This window comes from Canis lupus, chromosome 27, assembly GCF_003254725.2.
Source record: "Canis lupus dingo isolate Sandy chromosome 27, ASM325472v2, whole genome shotgun sequence".
Lineage (NCBI taxonomy): Eukaryota > Metazoa > Chordata > Mammalia > Carnivora > Canidae > Canis > Canis lupus.
The window spans coordinates 20,325,541-20,334,312 of NC_064269.1; the positions used below are offsets into that span (position 1 = coordinate 20,325,541).

Genomic DNA, 8,772 nt, shown 5'->3' on the forward strand with positions numbered 1-8,772 from the left:
TGCCTTAGAGTCATACAGTTGGTTAACTAGCAAAACTAAAAATTTCCATGTCCTCACCACTACCTATAAGGGATTTCTCTCTTATTCCAAAAGATGTTCTAGACCAGGGCTCCCCAATAAAACTTCTGTGATGTTGGAAATCTTTTCTACACTATTCAGTACAACAGGCACCAGTCACCTGTGTCTATTGAGCACTTAAGATGTAGCTAGAGCAACTGAGGAATTTAACCTAAATAAATTTAAATTCAAATAACCATGTGTAGCTGGTGGCTACCTGCTTGAGACTCTCTTTCTCTCTGCCCCCTGCCTCTTTACCCACGCCACACTCAATCTCTCTCTCTCAAATAAATATATATTTTTTAAGATTTTATTTATTTATTAATAAGAGACACACACAGAGAGAGGCAGAGACACAGGCAGAGGGAGAAGCAGGCTCCATGCAGGGAGCCCGATGTGGGACTCGATCCTGGGACTCCAGGATCGCGCCCCAGGCAAAGGTGGGGCTAAACCGCTGAGCCACCCAGGGATCCCCAATAAATCTTTACAAGGATAAATAAAATCACACATTTGGGCAAGCATTTTTAAAGGAACAGGTCAACTATTTCAAAGGACAGCTGATGAAATCTTTAACTTACATTTTATGGAAGATTTTCTCCAGGCCTGACCACTCAGATTACCCTCTTCAGTACCTGCTAGTCAGACAATTTGGGATCCCAGAAATTTTAAAGCATGGTTCTAATAATCACCGATTTGACGTCACCGTAGTTTCCTGGTCAGGTTGTAATGAGATGGTACAGCTGTGAAATAGTATATGCCTGGTGATATATCCTTGTTCCTCTCGGTTCAGCAATCACAACTAACCTCTCAATTCAGTGGGGTAGACTAGTGACAGTTAAGTTTCCCTGGAAAGTTCTGGTGATGCCAGATCAGCCTTTCCCCAGCACCAAAGGCAAAGAAGAGGCCATTTATGAGTGGTACACACTTAAGCAGGTGAGTTTGCAGTTGGACTTGCCCTCGCTGACATTCCACATGGAATGTGGCACATGCAAGCTTCAACCCCCTCTCACAAGGTTCCAGGTGTGCAGCGCTCTTTGGTTTTTTAAAATTACGTCTCCACCTTGTCTCCCAGCTTCCTTGCTTCTCCTGCCAACTCTTTAAAAACTAAGTCCAGCCCTCTGTCCATCTGTCTACTGACACGATGCTCAGGGATGCCCTTCTAACTTCAGCTGCTCCTGGCATGCTCGCTCCTTTAACCTCCTTGTTTGAACAAGGCATCCAAGACCTTCTACAACAGAGGACATGACTTCTCCCATTTCCCCCCTACTTAGCAGGAATGAGAAAGAAGTCAATCTGGTAAACCAGGGCTACTCTTACTTTATGGCTCTGTCATCTATCTATACACTTTTGAAATCCATACTTCCTCTTATTCTCTACCACCCACTCACTGCTTCCAAGACTTCAGTGCCAAGTTCACATTTTCCTCATCTCCTTCCTTCATTTTTGGGGGAACTCGGCGCCCATGGGAGGGGGCTAGCATTCTGACTTCAGGGATCCTAAGCTGCCAACTCTTAAAGCTTTCCTTTATGACTATCCAAATTATTTGGCAGCATGGTGGTGAAATCAGAACGACCTTTAGAAGCATGACCTTTAGAATTAGGTCAGTGTTTCAAACCTGCCTTTGCCATTTATTAGCTATTTGGTTTATGGCAGAATTTAATTTCTCTGTCTGAAAAACATGCTTGAGAATATCTGCCTACTTGGTTTGTCAAGAAAATTAAGGCAATAATTTGAGAAAGGAGTTTAGGGTATTACTAGATGATTGCTAGTGTTCTGGCTAGAGTGTAGGCTCTATGAAAACAGTGATGGCTGTGTGTTGTTGACTTCTGTATCCCAGCATTAGGTGAGAAGCTGGCACTAGGCACTCCAAAAATTTTTGTAAAAGAAATGAAATGAATGCATATATGGTAGCCATGTTTTCTATGTCAGTATTTTAGGTCTTGTCATCACCCTGAGCATCTCATCAGTTAAAAAGCTCAAAGTCAGATGTCTCACCTTTCTCCTTCTGGGCTTTCCTATGTGTTCTTTCTAATAGAAACCCAGACCCCATTACCTTGTGACCTCCCATAGTACCTGCTGGGCCAAACTTCAGTCTTGGGTTCCTGCCTCATATCATGACTATGCTCATACCTTTGTCCCACATAACACTATGCTTCTTGAAGAAAAATCATGGGGCACCTGGGTGGCTCAGTTGGTTAAGCATCTGCCTTCAACTTGGGTCCTGATCCCAGAGTCCTGAGATTGAGTCCTGCATCGGGCTCCCTGCTCTTCAGGGAGTTCACTTCTCCCTCTGCTCCTCCCACCAGCTCATGCTCTCTCTCTCTCAAAGAATTAAATTTTTTTTTTTTAAAGAGACATTAAAAAAAAAATCACAAGATTCTTATTAGTGGTTCCACCACAATTTAATAACAACAACAATAATAGATAACACTCGGTACTTACTCATGTACCAGTCACTCTTCTAAGTGTTTTACATATATAACCTAATCGAATTCTTACTACTTTCAAAAAGGGAGGGATCTGGGATTCAAACCAAACCTGGTTAGTTTGGCTCCAGGTGCCCTTAAGCACCACTGCATATGACTATTCTTCACATTGTATTCTCACTGTTACTCAGCAAAAGTTTGCACATCTCCTATTGCCTCCCAAACATATGGGGCCAACATCTGTTTCCTGTCTTGCTTGGTTCCTTTTCCCCTCTGTCCCACTCCCAAAATGCAGCCAGCTTCCTTTGTGAGCAGTGACCCAGCCTCTCCCATTATTATATTGATGGAGGCCACCTGATGAGTGCTCTGCATTGCCCAACAGCCTCTTTGTGTAGCTTCTTCTCTATTCAGAACATCCTTATGTTTTCCTCATCCTCTCCCCACCCCTCATAGCTCAGAAAAAGTACTCCACCACTGTTCTTCCTCAGGTGTCCTCGATCCAGACCTTTGTTCCTTCTTGAGGATTATCTTCCATTAACATTTAATTCTCTTGTCATTTCAGACACTATTTTTTGAGCTCCATTTCTGGCATTCCACTAAGGAGCTCACAATTTCTTTAAGAAAACACATATCTTCAAGCTCTGACTCTGCAGTATTGCTTTGCCTCCGTGTGAAAACCTTGTCATGCTTCCCCTCTTGTAGAAAGTCCTTTACCTGTGTATTTGAACTACCATCCTAGCTCTCTTGTTTTAACAAAAATTTTTTTAAAATTTTGATGTCTATAGTTGCCATATCTTTTTTTAAAAATATTTTATTTATTTATTCATGAGACACACACACACACACACACACACACACACACACACAGAGGCATGGAGACACAGGCAGAGGGAGAAGCAGGCTCCATGCAGGGAGCCTGATGTGAGAGTCGATCCTGAGTCTCCAGGACCAGGCCCTCGGCTGAAGGCGGAGCTAAACCGCTGAGCCACATGGGCTGCCCTATAGTTGCTATTTCTATTGTTTGTTTACATATTCTTATCCTAATTGTTTTCAATATGGCTTCTTGATTACATTTTTTTTTTTTTTTGCTTATTTTTGCATTTACCTTAAAAATCCAATTTCTTTGGTGGAGTGGAAATGGTATACTTTGTTTCTCATACTGATTTGGTCCCAGAGGGTTTTCCATGCTCAAAGCACTGTGTTTCATGGGAAATCCTTTTTAAAGATGATAGATAATGTAAATGAAGTTCCAGGCATGCAGGAAGGTCTTTTAAGCAGTAGCAACCACAGTCATAGGGCATCCCCATTGTTGCATCTTGGATATCACAACTGCGCAGCTTTCTTGAACTATTTCTCACCCAGTGTCATAATCTCTAAATGCTCAAAAAGACTTCACCAGAGGCCTGAAGCTTAATCTAATTCCTCAGCATCTGTCTCACTAAACAGGTTCTGATTCTGATCCCTGTTGAACCTCCCTGCTCATCACAGACCACCTCCAGCCCAGCCAGTCTTGAGATGTGGCACCTAGGTCAAGAAGTGCATTAGAGGGCCTGGGGGACTTCGTTAAACTGTCTGACTTTTGCTCAGGTCATGATTTCAGGGTCCTGGGATGGAGTCCTATGTCAAGCCCCATGTCAGGCTCCATGCTCAGTAGGGAGTCTGCTTGTCCCTCTCCCTGCTCATGCTCTCTCTGTCTCTCTCTCAAATAAGTATATAAATAAATATAAATAAATAAATAAATAAATAAATAAATAAATAAATAAATAAAATCTTTTTAAAAAGGGAGGGGGCATTAGATCCCTTTAAAAGCCCTACACTGTGAATATATTGGCAAAAGGCCTCGTTGAGGGCCCAGAGATTTCAGCAATTAAACACAGAAAGGAGTAAATATGTGTTTATTAATCAGAACTCTTTAATGAGTATCTTTCCATGGAGAGGTTTGTAATATTTTGATTCACTAACATTGTGACAAAGCCACTAGTTCCATCAAATAATCTGCTTCAAATGTGCAGATATTTTTAAAGTTTACCAGGACAGGGAAATATCTGCAAGTTACTTAGTATCTCTGTGCTTCCCTTTCCTCAGGAACAAAATAGGGGAATGTCTACCTCCCAGGCTTATGGTGAGGAGGAAGTGGGATAATTGTGTATAAAGCATTTGGTCCAGTCAAATGGACACACAGCGGGCACAGAAAAAGAGAAGCGACAGCTGGGAGGAAAAAACATGTAAAACCTCAGGTGGTGAGGGTCTTGATGCCAAGATAAGAAAAGCATTATTCATCTCACATCTGGAAAGCCCCTGGCTTCCAGCCCTTTAATAAAATGATTCTCACTGTTTGTAAGAAAGAAAAAGTTGAAAGAAAGAGAGAAAGGGAGAAAAGCTGTCCTGTGTCCTGTGATACTCGGGAAAGGTCTTAGAAGCCCAAACTCTCTTATTAGATCCTAAACAAGAGTGATGTCGGACTTGGAGCTAGAGGCAGTGGTAGAGAACAGACATAATGGGAAAGGTTAGGTAAAGTAGTGCCTTAAGCTTCCCAGATATTTAGGAATAAAACATCAGTGTGAAGTCCTCCTATATGGTGGTAACAGCATCCTCATCTCTACTATCAAATATTTATCAGCTGCTTATTGAATCTAGGACACTGTGCTAAATAAGGCGGGGCAAGAAAGGATGTACAAGACAGTCTTTACTTAGGAAAAGATCAAAAACAGTAACAGTTAGTATATGTTGAAAGGCAAGAGTTGAGTGGCATTTATAGGATTGCTGTAGCATTTCAGAGCAGAGGGATTATTGGAAGGATGCCTACCTAGGGGTGGGGTAGCTTTTCAAATACTTTTAAAGAGGTTCACATAATAAGTGTGGCTGAATCACACAGATCAATGAAGAATAGGGAAGAGAGGTTTCTGGTGACTGGGACCTGTCATAAATACGTTGGCATGCCAACATAAGGATTTTGAGCTTATGAGTGAAGTAAGTCAATTGGAGAAGGACAAACATTATATGTTCTCATTCATTTGGGGAATATAAATAATAGTGAAAGGGAAAATAAGGGAAGGGAGAAGAAATGTGTGGGAAATATCAGAAAGGGAGACAGAACATAAAGACTGCTAACTCTGGGAAACGAACTAGGGGTGGTAGAAGGGGAGGAGGGCAGGGGGTGGGAGTGAATGGGTGACGGGCACTGGGTGTTATTCTGTATGTTAGTAAATTGAACACCAATAAAAAAAAAAAAAAAAAAAAAAGGATTTTGAGCTTAAACAGAATTTGATGAGGACATAGTTCTCCTGACAAATTTCATTGTATTTTATTCAAATGTATTTAATTGGTGTTAAATTAACAATTAAACAGAAAAGAAGGCAATGATGAAAGACACATTTTTTTTAAGGATTTTATTTATTTATTCATGAGAGACACAGAGAGAGATAGAGGCAGAGACACAGGCAGAGGGAGAAGCAGACTCCCTGAAGAAGCCTGATGCAGGACTCAATCCCAGGACCATGGGATCACGACCTGAACCAAAGGCAGATGCTCAACAACTGAGCCACCCAGGTACCCTGATATTTTTTCTTTTCATAGAGAAATAATTTGCAGGATTTTCATCCAAAGGGTAAAAGTGGCTATTTTGGAGTAGTGGGAATTTTTGTGCTTTTCTGTACAGTGCAGATTTCAGAGAGAAGGAAAGAAAGGAAGGCAGAAAAGCCTGCCGGCAATGGGGAGTTAGCAAGGATTCCTGTGAAAGGACTTGCCATGGCCAAAGTTATGCTATAGGAACATGGCAATTTCAGGCAGCATTTTAGAAAGGAATACAGGGTTTCTAAGCAAGATGTTAGAAATGAAGCAGTGGTTTCTGGGCACTGGCATGGGTTTTCCAAGACAAGCCCTGTGAGACTCATTTCATTTCCTTTTGCATGACAGATGCAATTCATCTTTTCTGCACACAAAATCTTTTCTCAAACATTTAACACATTCAAGTGACATAGAATGAAAAAATGGAATCATTTTGGAAGCCCAGGAAAGTAAGCCATAAGAAGGAAATTTAATTTTTCTGCTAATGGGGAAAAAGAAATCTACAATAGAATGCAGATTTTCTCTTAGTCTTCCTCTACCTGAGATATCAGCCATCTTATCTCCTCCAAGAGGAGATAATATGAAAGTATTATATTTCACCTTTAACCAACAGTTCTAGTTAAAGAGTTTCCATTTATTATATCATAGGCAGATTTTTGCTTTACTTCTAATTTTAGGGAATTTCTACAGAAATCACGAAGACATTTGGAAAGAAGGGCAGCACAATGAAATTGGTATAGATGTATCTAGCACTGGCATGCCTTTGACCACACACCTGAGCCCATATATTACCTGAAATCTTCAGTCATTTAAAGCTATGATTTCAGAGCACTTGAGTGGCTCAGTTGGTTAGGTGTCAGACTCTTGATTTTGGCACAGGTCATAATCTCAGGGTTGTGAGATCGAGCCCTGGGGTGGGCTCCATGCTCAGTGTGGAGTCTGCTTGAGATTCCCTCTCTCTGCCTCTCCCTCTGCTCCTCTTCCTCCCCCAAATAAATAAATAAATCTTTAAAAAAAGAAAAAGCTATGATTTTGGTCCTAGATCCTTAGAGCTGCTCCCTTAGGAGGAGCACCTGAGTGGCTCAGCCGGTTAAGTGTCTGACTCAATCTCAGCTTGGTCTTGATCTACGGTCATGAGTTCAAGCCCTGAGTTGGACTTCATGCTGGTGGAGCCTAGTTAAAAAAAAAAAAAAAAAGAATACTCTTAGGAGGTTTACGTTTAAGCCTCTTCTCCCTGGTTGGCTAGACAGTGGTTCTGATACTTTGAAAGCTCACAAAACATTCTTGAAACTCAGAGAATGTTTATAATCTATGGTCATGCCTGACTACATTATTTATAGGGCCCTATGTCAAGTGAAAGAATGGGGCCCCTTATTAAAAATTATTAGGAATTTCAAAACAGTAACAGCAGAGCATGAAATCAAGTGTGGGGCTCATCTGAGTGCACAGATCTCAGGCCCTTGCAGCCAGCTTGTAATAAGACCAGCACTGATTTTAGATTTAATAATATCAGTATTTTACTTAAAAGTTTTTGGGGGAAAGGATTCTTCTGATAGAGGAAAAAAAAAAAACAAAAAACAAAACTAAGGCAACTGACTTCATTCTCTTCATTTTATACTTTAAAGAATATTGTTAAAAAATAAAGAATATTGTTAAAAATCACACAAGAAAAGTTTGTCATTATAAGAATTAAAACCCTGGGGCATCTGGGTGACACAGCTGGTTAGGTCCCAACTTAGTTTTGGCTCAGGTCATGATCTCAAGGTCATGGAATTAAGTGCTGTATCTGTTCTGTGCTCAGTGTGGAGTCTGCTTGATATTCCTTCCTCCTTCCCCTCCTCCCTTTTTCCTCTCTCAAATAAATAAGTGTTAAAAAGAATTAGAACACTATAAAAACATACAACCCAAAAAATGAGAAAGTTTGCCTTATAATACTACTTCTCTCCTTAGAGACATCAATATTTTGATGCATATTCTTCCCAGATACTCATGTACTCATATATACATTACTTTACATATTCAAATGCTTTTTTTTTTTTAAGTAGGCTTCCTGCCCAGTGTAGAGCCAAACATGGAGCTTGAACTCATGACCTTGAGATCCAGAGTCAGATGCTTAATTGACTGAGCCACCCAGGCACCCTTGTATTCAAATGCCTTTTTATATAATACTACTGTGCTCATACTGTATATTATGTTACATACATGCTTTTCTTTTTGCAATATGTCTCAGAACCTTTTAAGTTAGTCTTGTATGTCATCCTCATTTTTAAATCATTATGTAATATTTCATACCATCGATTTCCATAGAGTATTTTAAGCATTCATTCTTTCTATTCTTGAATATTTAATTTGTTTTTAAAAGAACATTAAGACAAATTATATGCTGGCAAATTGAACAACCTAGGAGAAATGGTTAAATTTTGAGAAACACATAACCTTCCAAAACTGAATCAGGTAAAAAATAGAACACTTGAACAGACCTATTACTAGCAATGAAATTGAATCCATAATCATAAAACTCCCAACAAACAAGTCAAGGACTAGATGGCTTCACAGGTGAATTCTACCAAACATTTGATGAAGAGTTAATACTGATTCTTCTCAAACTATTCCAAAACATAGAAGAGGAAGAAAAGCTTCCAAATTCATTTTATGAGGCCAGCGTTACACTGATAACAAAACAAGATAAAGACACTACAATAGAGAAGTACAGGCCAATTTC

General features: G+C 40.1%; 1 protein-coding gene across 7 annotated transcripts in view; it reads right to left on the reverse strand.

Moving 5' to 3' along the window:
- The window catches only part of SMCO2 (single-pass membrane protein with coiled-coil domains 2), a 44,338-nt gene extending 43,301 nt beyond the window's left edge, over positions 1 to 1,037 (reverse strand). For 3 of the 7 annotated variants that reach the window (XM_025455468.3, XM_025455472.2, XM_025455470.3), the window contains exon 1: positions 636 to 1,037. The gene's annotated coding sequence lies outside the window, so the exon portion shown is untranslated. The remainder of the gene's footprint in view (positions 1 to 635) is intronic. The other 4 variants (XM_025455471.3, XM_025455467.3, XM_025455465.3 and 1 more) reach the window with 2 other exon arrangements.
- Positions 1,038 to 8,772: the final 7,735 nt, after the last annotated feature.